The following is an 18,024-nucleotide window of genomic DNA, read 5'->3' on the forward strand; positions in this document are numbered from 1 at the left end:
GCTCTTTATGTTACTGGTTCGAAAAAAATGGCCTCCTTTCTCTGATTCACTTCTTTCGTTTTGAAAAGCTTTGAGACCGATAAAAATAGAAATAGGTTTAACGGATTTGAATGTGAATGAATTTGCCTTGATGGTGTTGAAACGCATTCTCTTTGAAAAAGGAAAGAAAGCAATGCTGACTTTGAATTCTGCCTGGAATTGTGGCGTTGAGCAAAGGAAAAAAATAAAATAAAATCGTCCCTAGACATAATTTTGACATTGTTTTGGACCTATTAAAAATATAAAAAAGGACATAAAATAAACTCTGAGTAATAAAAACAAAGCGAAAATAAAAAATAAAAAAAAGTGAAAATGGAAATAGAAATAAAAAATAAAAAAAGTAAAAAGACTAAAAAAATAAAGGCTAAAGTACACTTTTTCACCCCTAACTTTCAAAAACTTGCAATTTTGACCCCCTAAGTACAAAAACAACAATTTTGGTCCCCTAAGATTTAGCCCATTTGCATCTTTGATCTTTTTTGTCAAAAACTTGCAATTTTGTTTATTTGGCATGCCACGTGTGTAATTGACCATTTGAAAAAAAATAAAAATGTCAGGTTTTAAATTGTTGAATTAAAAAAACAAAAAAAATAAATAAAAAGAAAAGGAAAAAGGTGAGTCACCTGAGGTTCCACAAAAACCCAGCAACATCATTGATCTCCTTCATCTTCTTAACAACTTCATTCAACCTTCATCAATCTTCATCATCTTCAAAAAGACTATTTAATAAAAAAAAAAAGTCTTTAAGATTTTAAAAGACTCTGTGAGATTGTATTGATTCTATGAGATTTTAAAAGACTTTTTATGTAAAAGACTTTATACACTCAAGATTTTAAAGGATTAATCACACTGACTTTTAAGAATTTCAAAGGATTTTATGTGATTTTAAAATTTCAAAGGATTCAATGAATTTTAGGGGGAAAAGAACAAACTTACAAGCGTGAATGATAAAAATAATGAACAAATAAATTCTAGCGTTTGAATAAAGAAAAATAAAACCAATAAAAAATTCTTTTACTATTTATTTTCAAATTTTAAGAATTTTATTGATTTTATAAGATTTAAAGGGACTAAAAAACACTCTAACACATTATTCTTAATACACATTTTTTATTTGTTAAAAATGTTATTCCCAAAAATTCAATTGTACATATTTAATATTATGCCAGCACTTACAAATCTTTCAAAAAAAAATATTGTGTCAGCCATTACAAATCGGTCGAGTTACACAAGTTTAATTGGAAGGTTTACGAGTGTTAACTCAGTCAAACTCGTTAAACCTTCCAATTTTACAAGAAACCGATTTTACCTCAGAGTTAACACGATTTTTGTACCTAAAAACGTAAACTCGGTAATCTCGGAGAGTTAACACTCGATTTGTGGAACATTGATTACGACATACTTTCTATCATAATATTCTCAATACAATTTTTTATTTTTTTATGAGAGAGAGAGAGAGGGAGAATGGAGAGATAGAGAAACGAAGAGAGAAAGGAGAGAATAGGGAGGGGGAGAGAGAGAGAGAGAGAGAGAGAGAGAGAGAGAGAGAGAGAGAAGGAGAAGAAGAGATAGTAACTTTTAAAAAAACAATCTCAAGAAATCTCATATTTTAATGAAAGACTTTTTCTAGTTAAAATTACACTACAAAATCCCACAAAATCCATCAAAATCTATTTATTAAATAATTCTTCGAAATTTGAATGATTTTGAATACCACAAGACTTTTTTTTAAGTGATGAAAAGTCTTGATTGAATACCTCAGGAATTTTTTAAAATGACAAAGAGTCTTGATTGAATACCACAAGACTTTTTTTAAGTTGCAAAAAGTCTTGATTGAATACCACAAGAATTTTTCATAATTAAAAAGTCTTTTAAAATCCCATAGAATCCTAATCCAATACATCCCCCAGCCCATTTGCATCTTTGATCTTTTTTGGTCAATTTTGACTTGGTGAACGTTTATTTGGCATGCCACGTGTGTAATTAACCATTTGAAAAAAATAAAAAAGTCAGGTTTTAAATTGTTGAATTAAAAAAACGAAAAAAATAAATAAAAAGGAAAGGAAAAAGGTGAGTCACGTGAGATTCCACAAAAACCCAGCAACATCATTGATCTCCTTCATCTTCTTAACAACTTCATTCAACCTTCATCAATCTTCATCATCTTTAAAAAAATCTAATTTTTTTTCTTTCAAAAACAAATTATTACAGAATTTTTGTATTCCTTTTTTTCCTTGAAAAGTAATTTCTACCAACAAACTTAAAAGACATGAGAAACTCATTTGAAACCATCACCATAACCCATACAATACTGTGCACATGAATACCTCCATGAATTGGACATTAGAGAGGAGAGCAAGGCAATCAATTGTTCATAATTTAGACCCAACACCAAACTCAGTCTTATGAGCACAACACCCTTTCAGATTCAACTCTTTCCTTCAATTTCTTTTTAGGTGTATCTCACAAACCCATTTTAGGCGCCGAGGTTGAGGTTTCCGTTTCCGTATAGATGGTTGATTTGATGGCAAAGGGAGTGGAGGCGGTCAAGACAGTGAGCAGCGGGCAACGATCCTGCAGCCGGCTTTAGCGAGATCGAGGCAGAAGTCGTATCCGATGCCGGAGGAAGCGCCGGTTACCAACACCACTTTGTCGTCTAGCTTCTGCCATGGCACTAGCTCTACCTTTTCTTTTCCCATTGATTAATCGATCCGAATTGCAATTGGATATGGAATAAGATTTAACCATTCAAGTCACCTAGGGAAAATAGACAGATCCATAGATAAATGTTGAGAAATGATATTTTGACAACACAACTTATGTGACAACTTTATCTTTTATATTCACATTATTTTTTTACTTTCTCTCTCTATTGTTTTGATTTTCGTGTCACTATCTACTTTCCTTTGTAAATTAGTGGTTGTCACAAAAGTTGTCATTCAATTGGTTGTTCAAATAACACACCTCATAAATGTTTAAGACAAAATTACATTAGTCATTTTTTAACTTCAAAAAAGAAAAAAAAAGAATTGATGATGGTTAGAGAAAGAGATGGAAGAAGAAGAAGAAGAAGAAGGGTTGGTTGAAACGGTTTTGAAATTGGAAGAGATACGATGAAATGAAGATGGATATTAAGATTTGGGATTTTTAATTTTTTTCTGATTTTTTTAATTTTTTAATTTCATTTTTCATTTATTTAATTTAAAAAATGATTATATGTTTTTTTTAAATTTTTTTAATTCAATAATTACACATGTGGCGAGCCACGTAGGCATTGACTGGTCAAAATTGGTCAAAAGGATCAAAGTTGCAAATCGGCTAAATCTTAGGGGGGCCAAAATTGTTATTTTTGTACATAGGGGGCCAAAATTGCAACTTTTTAAACTTAGAGGGGGAAAAGTGCACTTTAGTCAAAAATAAAATAAAAAGAGGCCCGAATTGGAACAAAAAAATGAGGTATTTAAAAGTCAAAGAATATCCCAGATCAGAGAATGTATGAATGTGGGATCTTAGATAAAAAATTGGGGTACGACATATCTCAAAATAATAGGATAAACAATTTCTTATTCTCGAGAAGATACTTCAAGTGGCTTCGAAGCATGTGTTTATTTTACAAGTACTGCGGTCAACCACCGCATAACAAGCCTCAACCGTATCGAAGTTCCTTATCCACCACTATATTGGTTTGCTGCAACACAAGCACAACAGCCGCGTCATCCTTAACCTCTGCTCCCAAACATATCAATATTAGATCATTACAATTTTGTAATGATGTTCTATATGTTCATATCCCTTAAAAGCAAACAATGCCTAAAAGGCTATTCAAAAAATTTATATTTAAAAGAAATATAAATTTAAGTATGAGAAAAATCACAAATGTAATAGTATTATGACAAATAATATAAATTTTTAGGCTTAGAAGTTAATATCTATTTTGTAAACCTATGTATTAAAGATATTATAATAATCTACATAATATTTGTTGTTGTCATATTTTATTTCATTATCATTATTTTAGAGTACAATATAAAACTAAAAAGTTCTTGAAATTATAAAAAGAATAAAATTAATTTATTGGGTGGTGATAAAATAACTAAATTATATAGCATGTGGAATATTGTAGAAGATTATTTGTGTACAATCTTGGGTCTAGCACCAAATGAAGAATCATGTGAGTAGATGATATGATCCCAACGCTTGAGGAGAACATCACACTGATAATCACGCACTTCGGTGTTCTACCAGGTGGCACTTAAGTTGTCGACACATATATCTTTAAACAAGCAGGATAAATCCCTGTAATAAAAAATAAAGAGAATAAAAGAATAAAATGGAATAATATATTGCGTACGAAGTAAAGAAGAAAATTTTAAATGGTAAGAAATGGCTTACATTGAGCATTTGTTTCAACTAGAAATAGGGAAAGAAAGATAATCATACTATAAATAAAATTGACAATTTTAGCCATATATCTCTCTTTTGTTTGTAATATATGTATTTATCACTTTATATTTATAAAGCTCATTTTCTTTTTATCATTATAAATAAAATATCCAGTAAATACATCAATGTGTTGTGTTTGTCTCTTTAGTATACTAAAAAATGAGGTCACACAAAAACATTCTTCTTAATATTATATTTATTACAAAATTCTTCGATGCATTTACCCCTGTAAAATATTTTTTTTGATTTAGCCCCCTATAAAATATTTTTTTTCCAAAATACCTAATAGGCCATACAAAAACAAATTTTTATTTTTTCTTTATAAAAAATTTGGTTTTTATATAACCTATTGAGGGGTATTCTGGAAAAAAAAACTTTTACAGGGGGTAAATAAAAAAATAAATTTACAGGGGGTAAACCTAGAAATGGCCTATATTACAGGGGGTAAAGCACGATTAACCCTATAATAAATCATATTAATATTATTATTAATCACTTTATAATTTATAAAGCTTGTCTTCTTCTCAACATTATAAATATTAAAAAATATCCGTTAAATACATCATTCAGTTGTGTGTGTCTCTTCAGCATACTAAAAAAAGAGGTCACACAAAAAAAATGCTCTTAATCACACGTGGACAAGGAGCTCTCCGAATCAACACATGTCACTTGGGAAACCACCCTAAGTCTGGTGCACGTAACCCCTCCTAAGCACACCCTTGTGCATCAGACAACGTACACGTGTCCTCCTGATGAAGCACCGCACTTCACATAGATATTTAATCACACACGTCTTTTAAAGGGTGACTTAGGTTCACCCCACGGTATGATTCACTTTTCCCACACTATTTACACATTTCATCTCATTTCCTACACTAACTCTAGCGTTGGAGTGCTAACATGCCTGCATGCACCTTTCGTCCCATCCTGAAGACTTTGTCGCCATCGTACCGGATCACCTTCCACCGCCGTTGCCTCCACTACTTACTCATTGGATATGTAACACCCCCTTACCCAAAAGTAATTAAATATAACATAATCATCAGAGTTAAGCACCAAACGGGCATGCTACACTACATTTCAAAATTTCTTAAATAGCATATATAACTATTTAAATAAACAACTGTCAAACATCAATAATCTTGCAGCGGAATATTTGTTTCAGCATCAACAACTATTTAAACCTCCAATAATATCTTGGCATTAAGCCTAAACAACAATAAATCAACCAACAAAGGGCCACATCATCAAGTTCAAAAAATTGATACATAGGAAGGAAAAACAATAATGATAATAACAATAATTCCCATCCACGTATCAGAGCCCTAGACACGACTCTTGAGCCACCACCGACTACTCAGGATCACTGCAAGTTACCCATAGGAAGGGCAACATTTTCAAGCAGAAGGGGTGAGATTCACAACAATAAAATATAGATATTAAAATCTTCAATTGAATCTAACACCCTATAAACATCAATTTCTCATCTTGAAAATGTAAATATATAATTCACAAGCAACAACAACATCTCATCAAATCAATCCATCATAATATGTACATATATATATATATATATATATATATATATATATATATATCCATCAACAACATCATCATCATTAATATGGCCACTACAACCAACGACCAAGACTCATGCATGACATGACGACACCACTAAGACTCCTCAAATATGCAATTATGCATGTGGTACCAAACAGGACCGAAGCCCTCACCGCTTTTGAATGGTTAAAGCATTCATCAGGATCGAAGCCCTCACAGAACAACTAGTGCTCCAGGACATGAGTCCTCTCCGCTGTTTATGCATATGCAATGGACCCACTTGTGTATATCTACATACAACTTGACCGTGCATACATACTCCATATGACTCCACTTATACAACATGTATGATTCAATAATTTTAGCATACATTACAGTCATTAGCAACAACATCAATTAGAGATCCAACAATCCAGAATAATGCACAATTAAGTATAACTATGCTCAAAACAACAACAACAATCATCACCATACACACAACAACAATCAGCATGCAGCATTTAGGAACTCGCGAGCACATCTGCTCGCGATGGCGAGCTCACAAAACAGGCTACTCGCCATGGCGAGTTCAAGGCGAACTCGAGGCGAGTGAAAATAAGGTACTCTCGGGAGTTTTGACATTTTCCTCACTCAAACCTCAATTCTAAGCTCCCTATTCATCTTTTTAACCTAAAACTTGCTCCAGTCATCATTAAAATCATTTAGGCACATTAAACCATCCCCAAAACATCTTATAACAAAAATTTGAAAATCCAGTTATGATCTGGGTTACTCGCCATGGCAAGTTGGTCTGCTCGCGAGGCGAGCTATGAAGTTGCTCACTCGCCATGGCGAGCAAGGCTACTCGCGAGGCGAGCGATGAACTTCTGTACGGGCAGAAAACAGGTTTTTCCCCAAAATCCCATTTTTCTTCAATTCACTCCCCAAATCAGTTTACAGATATGAATTAACTTGCTGTATACACTCAGAACCTATTTCTATCATCAGAACAACACTCTAACCCCAAAATCATCATTTCATCACAAAAACCCATAATTCCCAATACTCTCCAAAACCTGTTAAACTCAAAATCAGAAATTAATAACTACACTATTGAAGCAAACCTCACCCTTACCTTAGTTTTGCAGAAAGAAATGCACAACAATTGATTATCCTGACTCTACTTGCTCTTCTCTCCTTTTCTCCCAACTGACAGTTTTTCACGTACAAGCTTCTGACATCTATTTTTCCTAACTTCCCATTACTTAACTCCCTTTAATTATCATTTAACTCCCTTTAATTCTATTAAATATTAAATAACTCCCCAAACTCCAAAATAATTATTATTTCTCACTTATTCTAATTATTATTAAAATAAACTATATAATAAAATAAACACACCACATAAATCACCAAAAATCATATATTAGACTCCACATAAATCAAAATAAATAACACAACAATTAGGGCGTTACAACTCTCCCCAAATTACAGAATTTCGTCCTCGAAATCTTACCTCAACAAACAACTTCGGGTACGACTCCCGCATCTTACTCTCCAGCTCCCAAGTCAAACTTTCACCGGTCGTCCACCCCAGACGACTCTCACAAGAGGTATCTCCTTACCTCTCAAGGACTTCACCTTATGATGATCAATTCTCAAAGGCACAGTCTCAACTGTCAGGTTGTCCCTAACCTGTACATCATCCCTTGGAATCACATGTGAAGGATCCGCTACATACTTCCGAAGCTGCGACACATGAAACACATCATGCAGGTTCGAAAGATGTGGTGGCAAACCAACTCTATATGCCACAGTTCCAACCCTCTCTGAAATCTGATACGGACCAATGAACTTTGGAGTCAACTTCCTCGACTTCAATGCACGTCCAACACCCGTCAAAGGAGTGACCCTCAGAAAAACATGATCACCCTCCTGAAACTCAAGAGCCTTTCTTCGCTTGTCATGGTAACTCTTCTGTCGAATCTGCGAAGCTTTCATCTTTTCCCTTATCAACCTAACTTTCTCAGTAGTCTCATAAACCAAATCCGGTCCCAACACAACACTTTCACCTGACTCAAACCAGTATAGAGGAGTCCTACACCTCCGACCATATAAGGCTTCGAACGGTGCCATACCAATACTCGAGTGATAGCTGTTGTTATATGTGAACTCAATCAACGGTAGGTGACTATCCCAAGCTCCACCTTGCTCAAGCACACACACCCTCAACAAATCTTCCAATGATTGAATCGTCCTCTCCGACTGACCATCTATTTGAGGATGATAAGCCGAACTCAGCCTCAACTTCGAACCCAAAGCGTCCTGTAAACTCTTCCAGAACCTAGAAGTGAACCTCGGATCCCTATCCGACACAATACTTGACGGTACACCGTGCAGCTTCACAATACTATGAACATAAATCTCTGCCAACTGTGCTACCGGGTAACTGATATTAATAGGAATGAAGTGTGCCGACTTTGTCAACCGGTCGACAACAACCCAAATAGCGTCATGCCCTCTCGGAGTGTTCGGTAAACTCGTCACGAAATCCATAGAGATACTGTCCCACTTCCACTCCGGTACATCCAACGGTGTCAACAACCCTGCAGGCTTCTGATGCTCAACCTTGGACTTCTGACAAATCAAACAAGCATAGACAAACTGAGCAACATCTCGTTTCAAACCGGACCACCAAAACAGTTTCTTCAAATCATGGTACATCTTTGTAGCCCTCGGGTGAATACTCAACCTACTCTTGTGACTCTCCTCAAGAATCAACTTCTTCAAATCATCATTGTTAGGAATACAAACCCTTCCTCTGAACCTCAGCACACCCTGATCATCAACCTTAAAATCACTATCCTCAGCGTCACTACCAGTAGTCATCAAATCAACAAACTTCAAATCTACCTGCTGAGCTTCTCTGATGCTGTTCAAAAAATCACTATCAATCCTCAGCATCCCCAACTGTATACTCTGAGGTGACAATTCACAGACCAGACTCAAGTCTCTAAACTGTTCTAACAATTCAAATTCTTTTACCATTAAAGCAACATATGCAATGTTTTACTGCTCAATGCATCAGCAACCACATTGGCCTTACCAGATGGTAATTCAAGCCAAAATCATAATCCTTAGTAACTCTAACCATCTCCCCTGCCTCATGTTCAATTCCTTCTGATCAAACAAATATTTCAAACTTTTATGATCACTAAACACTTCAAATCTGGAACCGTTCAAATAATGCCTCCAAATTTTTAAAACAAACACCACAGCAGCCGACTCCAGATCATACGTAGGATAATTCTTCTCATGAACCCGCAATTGCCTAGAAGCATATGCTACCACCTTACCATCTTGCATCAGAACACCACCTAAGCCCAGCTTAGATGTATCACAGTACACAACAAACGGTTCTTCTGGTTTAGGCAAAATCAAAACAGGAGCAGTCGTCAATCTTCGCTTCAACTCATTGAAACTACTCTCACACTGAGCATCCCACACAAAAGACTTACCCTTACAGGTCAACTGAGTCAATGGAAGTGCCAATTTCGAAAACCCTTCTATAAACCTGCGGTAATAACCAGCTAAACCCAAAAAGCTTCTGATTTCAGTTACTGACTTCGGAGTCTCCCACTGTGATACTGCATCAACTTTTGAAGGATCTACTGCAATACCACTACCAGGAATAATATGACCCAGGAAACTCACTTCATTTAACCAGAACTCACATTTTGACAACTTTGCATACAACCTCTTTTCTTTCAAAACTTGCAATACAATTCTCATATGTTCTACATGCTCCTCTTCATTCTTAGAATAGATTAAAATATCATCAATAAATACAACAACAAACTTATCCAGAAAAGCATGGAAAATTTGGTTCATATACTCCATGAACACACCAGGCGCGTTAGTAACACCGAAAGGCATCACTTTGTATTCGTAATGACCAAATCGTGTCCTAAAGGCCGTCTTCTGCATATCCTCATCCTTCACCTTTATCTGATGGTAACCAGACCTCAAGTCAATCTTACTAAAAATCTTAGCACCAACCAACTGATCCATCAAGTCGTCAATCCTCGGAAGCGGATACCTGTTCTTTATCGTAACCTTATTCAACTGACGGTAATCTATGCACAATCTCATACTACCATCCTTCTTCTTAACCAACAACACCGGCGCTCCCCAAGGTGAAACACTCGGTCTTACAAACTTCTTATCTAACAAGTCCTCCAACTGTTTCTTCAATTCAGCTAACTCAGAGCTGACATACGGTAAGGTGCCATCGACACCGGCTTTGTTCCTGGAACAAGGTCAATTGAAAATTCAACCTCTCTCTCTAGTGGCACATCAGGAATCTCATCAGGAAACACTTCTGGAAATTCATTCACCACAGGCAACCTGTCAATCACAACTTGGTTTTCTAACGACAAATATGCCATTAAAGAATACATCAGAATCCCGTCCCGTTCCAGCTATTTCATCTGTTTTGTAGACAAAAGCTCACTTCACCTTCTTCTTCAGCAGAAGAAAAATGCACCGTCTTACTAAAGTAGTTGATATGAACTCGGTTATACTATAACCAATTCATACCAAAAATCACATCCATACCCGACAATGGCAAGCAAACTAAATCAACCACAAAATCTCTACCAAACATAGACAACGGACACCATAAACAGACAAGAGAAGTAGTTACTGAACCCTTAGCTGGAGTTTCAACAACCATTTCCCCTTTCATATCAGATACATCCAAACCCAACTTATAGGCACATTCAATAGCAATAAAACAATTAGTAGCACCAGTATCTATAATAGCAATTAAAGGAGTACTATTAAAGAAACAAGTACCTCTGATAAGTCGGTCCTCATTGGTAGTCTGCGTACCGATCAATGCAAACACTTTTCCACCAGTTCTAACTTCTTCGGTTGTGTACACTGCGAACTAATATGACCTTCTTCATTTCAGTTGTAGCAGACAATGTCCCCACGCTTACATTCAGCTAGGTTATGTCCCTTCTGACACACCTAAAACATTTCTCTCATCTCTACCACAAGCATTGCTCTTGTGGCCTTTTTCACCACACTTGTAACAAACAATCTCAGAAGGAGCATCTCTCCTCTTGGGTCTCCTATCATCACCCACTTTCTGCTTTCCTTTGCCAGCAGGAGCACTATAAGGCTTAGGATGACTCTTCTGTCCCTTACCCCTCCTCTCACTCATTATCTTGTAATGAGCTTTGGTGTCTTCCTCATAAATCCTACAGCTGCTTACCAACTCAGAGAAGACTCTGATCTTCTGATACCCTATAGCTCTCTTGATATCAGCCCTCAAACCATTTTCAAACTTGATACACTTGGAGAACTCAGCTGTCTCCGCACCGTAATGAGGGTAGAACTTAGCAAGTTCCACAAACTTAGCAGCATACTCCGTGACTGACATATCACCCTGTTTCAATTCCAGAAATTCAATTTCCTTCTTACCTCAGACATCCTCCGGAAAGTACCTACTCAGAAACTCCTTCCTGAACATAGCCCAAGTCACCACAGTATCACCCTGTTCCAGCACAGGTAACAAGCTAATCCACCAATCGTCAGCCTCTTCCACTAACATGTGCGTCCCAAACGTACCTTCTGTGTCTCTGAGCACTGCATGACCCTGAAAATCCTTTCAATCTCCTTTAACCATTTCTGAGCACCATCAGGATCATATCTACCTTTAAATGTTGGTGGATGATTCCTCAAGAAGGTCTCCATAATTCTAGTCCCATCGCTACCAGCTTCAGCTTTTGGTTGCTGTTGAACAGCTTGAGCTACAGCCTCAAGCGCAGCAACAAGAGCAGCATCAGTACTTCCAGTCATCTCGAAGTTCTACATGAGAAACAACAACTCAGAACAACAACAAAAAGCAACATAAAACTTGACACTCTATATCCTAGGTGGCTCAACACGACTCTACTACTTGGCCGGACGGACAACCAAGCTCTGATACCAATTGTAAAACCCCGTTACCCAAAAGTAATTAAATATAACATAATCATCAGAGTTAAGCACCAAACGGGCATGCTACACTACATTTCAAAATTTCTTAAATAGCATATATAACTATTTAAATAAACAACTGTCAAACATCAATAATCTTGCAGCGGAATATTTGTTTCAGCATCAACAACTATTTAAACCTCCAATAATATCTTGGCATTAAGCCTAAACAACAATAAATCAACCAACAAAGGGCCACATCATCAAGTTCCACAAATTGATACATAGGAAGGAAAAACAATAATGATAATAACAATAATTCCATCCCACGTATCAGAGCCCTAGATATGACTCTTGAGCCACCACCGACTACTCAGGATCACCTGCAAGTTACCCATAGGAAGGGCAACATTTTCAAGCAGAAGGGGTGAGATTCACAACAATAAAATATAGATATTAAAATCTTCAATTGAATCTAACACCCTATAAACATCAATTTATCATCTTGCAAATGTAAATATATAATTCACAAGCAACAACAACATCTCATCAAATCAATCCATCATAATATGGCCACTACAACCAACGACCAAGACTCATGCATGACATGACGACACCACTAAGACTCCTCAAATATGCAATTATGCATGTGGTACCAAACAGGACCGAAGCCCTCACCGCTTTTGAATGGTTAAAGCATTCATCAAGATCGAAGCCCTCACCACTGTGAACAACTAGTGCTCCAGGACATGAGTCCTCTCCGCTGTTTATGCATATGCAATGGACCCACTTGTGTATATCTACATACAACTTGACCGTGCATACATACTCCATATGACTCCACTTATACAACATGTATGATTCAATGATTTTAGCATACATTACAGTCATCAGCAACAACATCAATCAGAGATCCAAAATCCAGAATAATGCTCAATTAAGTATAACTATGCTCAAAACAACAAAACAATCATCACCATACACACAACAACAATCAGCATGCAGCATTTAGGAACTCGCCTCGCGAGCACATCTGCTCGCTATGGCGAGCTCACAAAACAGGCTACTCGCCATGGCGAGTTCAAGGCGAACTCGAGGCGAGTGAAAATAAGGTACTCTCGGGAGTTTTGACATTTTCCTCACTCAAACCCCAATTCTAAGCTCCCTATTCATCTTTTTAACCTAAAACTTGCTCCAGTCATCATTAAAATCATTTAGGCACATTAAACCATCCCCAAAACATCTTATAACAACAATTTGAAAATCCAGTTTTGATCTGTGTTACTCGCCATGGCGAGTTGGTCTGCTCGCGAGGCGAGCTATGAAGTTGCTCACTCGCCATGGCGAGCAAGGCTACTCGCGAGGCGAGCGATGAACTTCTGTACGGGCAGAAAACATGGTTTTCCCCAAAATCCCATTTTTCTTCAATTCACTCCCCAAATCAGTTTACAGATATGAATTAACTTGCTGTATACACTCAGAACCTATTTCTATCATCAGAACAACACTCTCAACCCCAAAATCATCATTTCATCACAAAAACCCATAATTCCCAATACTCTCTAAAACCTGTTAAACTCAAAATCAGAAATTAATAACTACACTATTGAAGCAAACCTCACCCTTACCTTAGTTTTGAAGAAAGAAATGCACAACAATTGATTATCCCGACTCTACTTGCTCTTCTCTCCTTTTCTCCCAACTGACAGTTTTTCACGTACAAGCTTCTGACATCTATTTTTCCTAACTTCCCATTACTTAACTCTTTTTAATTATCATTTAACTCCCTTTAATTCTATTAAATATTAAATAACTCCCCAAACTCCAAAATAATTATTATTTCTCACTTATTCTAATTATTATTAAAATAAACTATATAATAAAATAAACACACCACATAAATCACCAAAAATCATATATTAGACTCCACATAAATCAAAATAAATAACACAACAATTAGGGCATTACAGAATAGATCGTTTGGCACTAGAGGGAGGGTATCGTTCGCTAGGAAACACAGTCCTCCACCATAACCGTTTCATCTTACACGTTCCTCTACTCTAACTGTGTTTTCAGTTAAACGATACTCCACCGTAACGGATGACAATTAAAACTCTATCTTCTAAAGAAATGACCAGAACTCATACGAGAACCTCCGCAAGGAGGAAACACGAACACTACTTGTAATACCCCGTTTTCCCAATATAAAAATTTCTTAACAATTATCAGAGTAAACATCACGAACGGGATATCACATTCAAACATAATCTAAAAAAAACAGTTAAATAACAATTTAACTATCAACAATATTTCAAACATTGCAGCGGAAATTAATTCGAAATCCATAATTCGTTTTGGCACGTAGGCCCCATCAAAATATCTCAAATAAGTTAATCATCATCATAAATATCATAAGTGAGCACGTAAAGGAAAGAAGCATGCATAACATAGACCCCATCCCGTTACGTATCAGAGCGACCTAGACGACTCAGTGAGGCAAGGCCACTCACGACAGCAAACTGCACACTAAGCTCGATCACCTGCAAGTTACTCATACGAAGAGCATCGTTTCCAAGCAAGAGGGGTGAGATTTCACAAAACAATAATATTAAATCAGTATAATTCAAAATCATAATTAACAACATAAACAATCTTAAGCATCATTGCATCTTTGATAAACAATTATCAAGTAAATCACATCATTCAATCATCATCAATAACATAACATCTTTTGACTCGACAAATGCGACAATGCAAATCTAAACCTCTTTATGCATGTGGTACCAATCAGGGCATGACCCCCAACATCATAGTATTAATATACTTTAAGGCATCGTGGTGAGGACAAAGCTCAATTCGTGGTGAGGACAAAGCTCCAGGGCATGAGCCCCCAACAGAAGTATGCTAATGCATGGACTCAATCAATCTAAAACAATCTTAATCAACATCTCAATATGCATCCAATAATTTGGAGCTCAACAACATCTTATTCATCATGTATAGACTCATGCAACTTAGTTAAATAACAGCAGCAGCATAATCAGATCACAACAACATCATAAATTCATAACAACAATTCATTTCAACAACATCTAGTTTATTCAAGAATAATTCAAGTAATGCATTTAATCGTTAAATCACATAACAAACAACTTAACAGTTCTTAACAACTTCACAGATTTGGCTAACATCTTAAATAGGTTTCATTACTACCTAATGTTCCATTCCTAATCAATTCATTCAACTCAGGTCACGACATTATCAAAAGCATTCAGTTCTAGAAGTGCTCGCGAGGCGAGAGCATCTGCTCGCCATGGCGAGTACTTGCCAGATTTCCAACTAAGGTTATTCTAGGTTCAATCTTTTTCTAAATCATCCTCTAATCTTTAGTAGACATCTAAAGGTACTCAAAAGCATCTAAGGTTCAACTCAAAAGTCCAAAATGCGAAAATCAACATGCTCTCTGGTCATGCTCGCTATGGCGAGTAGGGTTGGTCACGAGGCGAGGGGTATTGGCTCGCGAGGCGAGGGGTATTGGCTCGCGTGGCGAGCGATGAACTGTTGGTGTAAGCCCTAGAGGCCAATAGTTTATGTTAAACCTATCTTATGTATCATGACTTTTATTATTGAATAATATATGGCACTCCTTATTATATTTAGATAATGTTAATAAAGTCCTTAGAATAGATAGTTCGTGTAATAATATATTAAGTGTGACTTAATCATGAGATTACATTATCTTAAAAAGCGCTATTCTTAAATGTATCCGTAGTCGAAGCTTTAATATGAATAAAGGATAATAATAAAGCGTCGAGACTATTATGTATGTAGACTGATGACCGCATCTCATGGGTCATATATATGAGATATCAAGTCTATACATAGATATAAATATTAGGAGTAATATTTATATTGGATTGACCCACCGTGAGAATACTACATAGTAAGTTATGAAATTGTCATAAGATATTCTCACAATGATAATAATGTATATCGCTCTTAGGCCTGAAACCACTATGATCCCTAGATGTGGACTCAAGTGCTTTGTTGCCATTCTAACGTTGTCTGTAAAAGGATAATCATAACGTTGGTTGATGGGTACTTGATGAATCATGCTAAGGGACATGAGTGTCCTAGATGGGATTTGTCCCTCCTCATAAACAGGAGATATATCTTTAGGCCTCTTGATGAAATATGACTGTAAAACTGCATGGCCATGCCGAACTAAGTCAATATGAGATATTGGACTTATTCGTTATTCAGTATATTTTGGAATCAGGAAATATAATTATTGATCTATACAAGGGTGACAATACCTATGCCTTGAGATCAATAAAAGGTATCGAGACAAAGGAGTAATTATACACATGAATATTATCATGAAAGGTTTCGTCAGATCACTTGACATTCTTGTCACTTGGGTAGCAATGATGTGTTGCTAGATACCGCTCATTTTTATAATATTAAATATTAGATTTAATATTATTGCCAACGTGACCAGAACCTATAGGGTCACACACAAAGAACAGTCAAAAGAGAAATATATAAGTACGACTTATATAAGGGGTGTATTTAGTAAATAAAGCTAATTAGTTAGCAAAATTACTAAACTCGTTATTGGGCTTAGTGAAGTCCAATAGTGGCTTCTGACTTGCATAGCACACAAGGAGTTCTATAAATAGAACCCTAGTGCTGATGTTTGAGGTTACGCGCTTTGAAGAAACCCTAGCTCTCTGAGACTTCTGATTCCTTGGCTAGCACCGAGTTTTGGAGGAGCACTGTTCGTGTGGACTTGCTAGAGGCTTGCTGCTTGCTGCTTGCTTTGCTGTGATTGTGATTCCGGTTTCTAGATTCCAGCTTTCAGTTTCAGTTTAAGTTTCACACTTCGAGGTAACAATCGAATCACTGATTCATGTGTAATTCATAATGATCCAAGGAAAGAAAATCGAAATTTTTCCGCTGCTTATTCTGTAATGTAAATCGATTTTCCTTCAGTGGTATCAGAGCCAATTACGAAACCTTGAATCGGATTGCTTTGTTACTGCTTTATGTTTTAATTTGATTAAACATATTGAACGAACTTAAATAATAAAGAAAATTAAAATTGGCATCGTATCATATTATGTTTTCTGTGCATGGCTTTTCAATTTGATTCAATGTTTCAGAAACTGTTTCTAGTGAAACATCGACGTTTCGATTATACATATCGACAGAAACATGATTTATCGATCATAAAACGCAGTTAATAATAATATCAATCACATTTATGTGCATGGCTTTTCGATCTGTTTTGATGTTTCAGAAACCGTTTCTGGTGAAACATCAAACCTTTCGATCATACATATTGACATATTGACATCATGATACGTGAATAAACAATTAGAGTACTTGTTTAATAAGATCAGATTGTTGTAACATAATTAGGGTTTGCCGAAACGATTAGGGTAATCAGAAAAGTGTCAAATGTTGATGCGTAATACGGGTGTTAATTCAAAGTGAATCGTTCATGCTGAATTAGCTTCCGGGGCGCTGCCCCCTTGACCCGGAACCACCGTCCGCTGCCCCCACCATATGTCGAATTTTAATTTAATTTATTTAATTATAAGGAATAATTAATAATAATAAAAGTGTGTTTGTTATTATTATTATCATGTGAATGATTATGGCCTTAGTCCTTTTATTTTATTTCTTTTGGATATTAAAATACGGCCTGCGTGCCGTGCCTTTCTCTTATATCTCTATTGTACATTCTCTTCTCATCCACTCCCTCGTATGTGAAACGAGTTTTCTTCATATGTAATGTAAATAGAATACAAAGGAGGTAATAGGGCTCAAGACGTAAGGATAGTCCTGGAAGTCAAGCTTGGAGAAGCAAGGTCGTTTCTAGGATTAGTTTAGATTCTCTCATTGGCTTGAGAGAGTCATAGCGTTAGGATGGCCATAATCATGTCACTTTTATTTTGTATAAATATTATGCATGTTTTGATTGGAGTGCGAATATATATGATATATAAG

General features: G+C 36.2%; 1 long non-coding RNA gene and 1 pseudogene across 1 annotated transcript; both read right to left on the minus strand.

Moving 5' to 3' along the window:
• Positions 1–3,548: 3,548 nt before the first annotated feature.
• LOC25485857 (uncharacterized) lies at positions 3,549–4,626 on the minus strand. The gene is made up of 2 exons (XR_003008271.2): positions 4,432–4,626; positions 3,549–4,335 (listed from the first exon to the last, which is right to left on the minus strand). It is a non-coding gene; the product is annotated as an uncharacterized lncRNA (long non-coding RNA).
• Positions 4,627–7,061: 2,435 nt separating this feature from the next.
• LOC120579948 (uncharacterized) lies at positions 7,062–11,784 on the minus strand (annotated as a pseudogene).
• Between the last annotated feature and the right edge of the window lie 6,240 nt (positions 11,785–18,024).

Source organism: Medicago truncatula, chromosome 4 (assembly GCF_003473485.1).
Source record: "Medicago truncatula cultivar Jemalong A17 chromosome 4, MtrunA17r5.0-ANR, whole genome shotgun sequence".
Taxonomy (NCBI): domain Eukaryota; kingdom Viridiplantae; phylum Streptophyta; class Magnoliopsida; order Fabales; family Fabaceae; genus Medicago; species Medicago truncatula.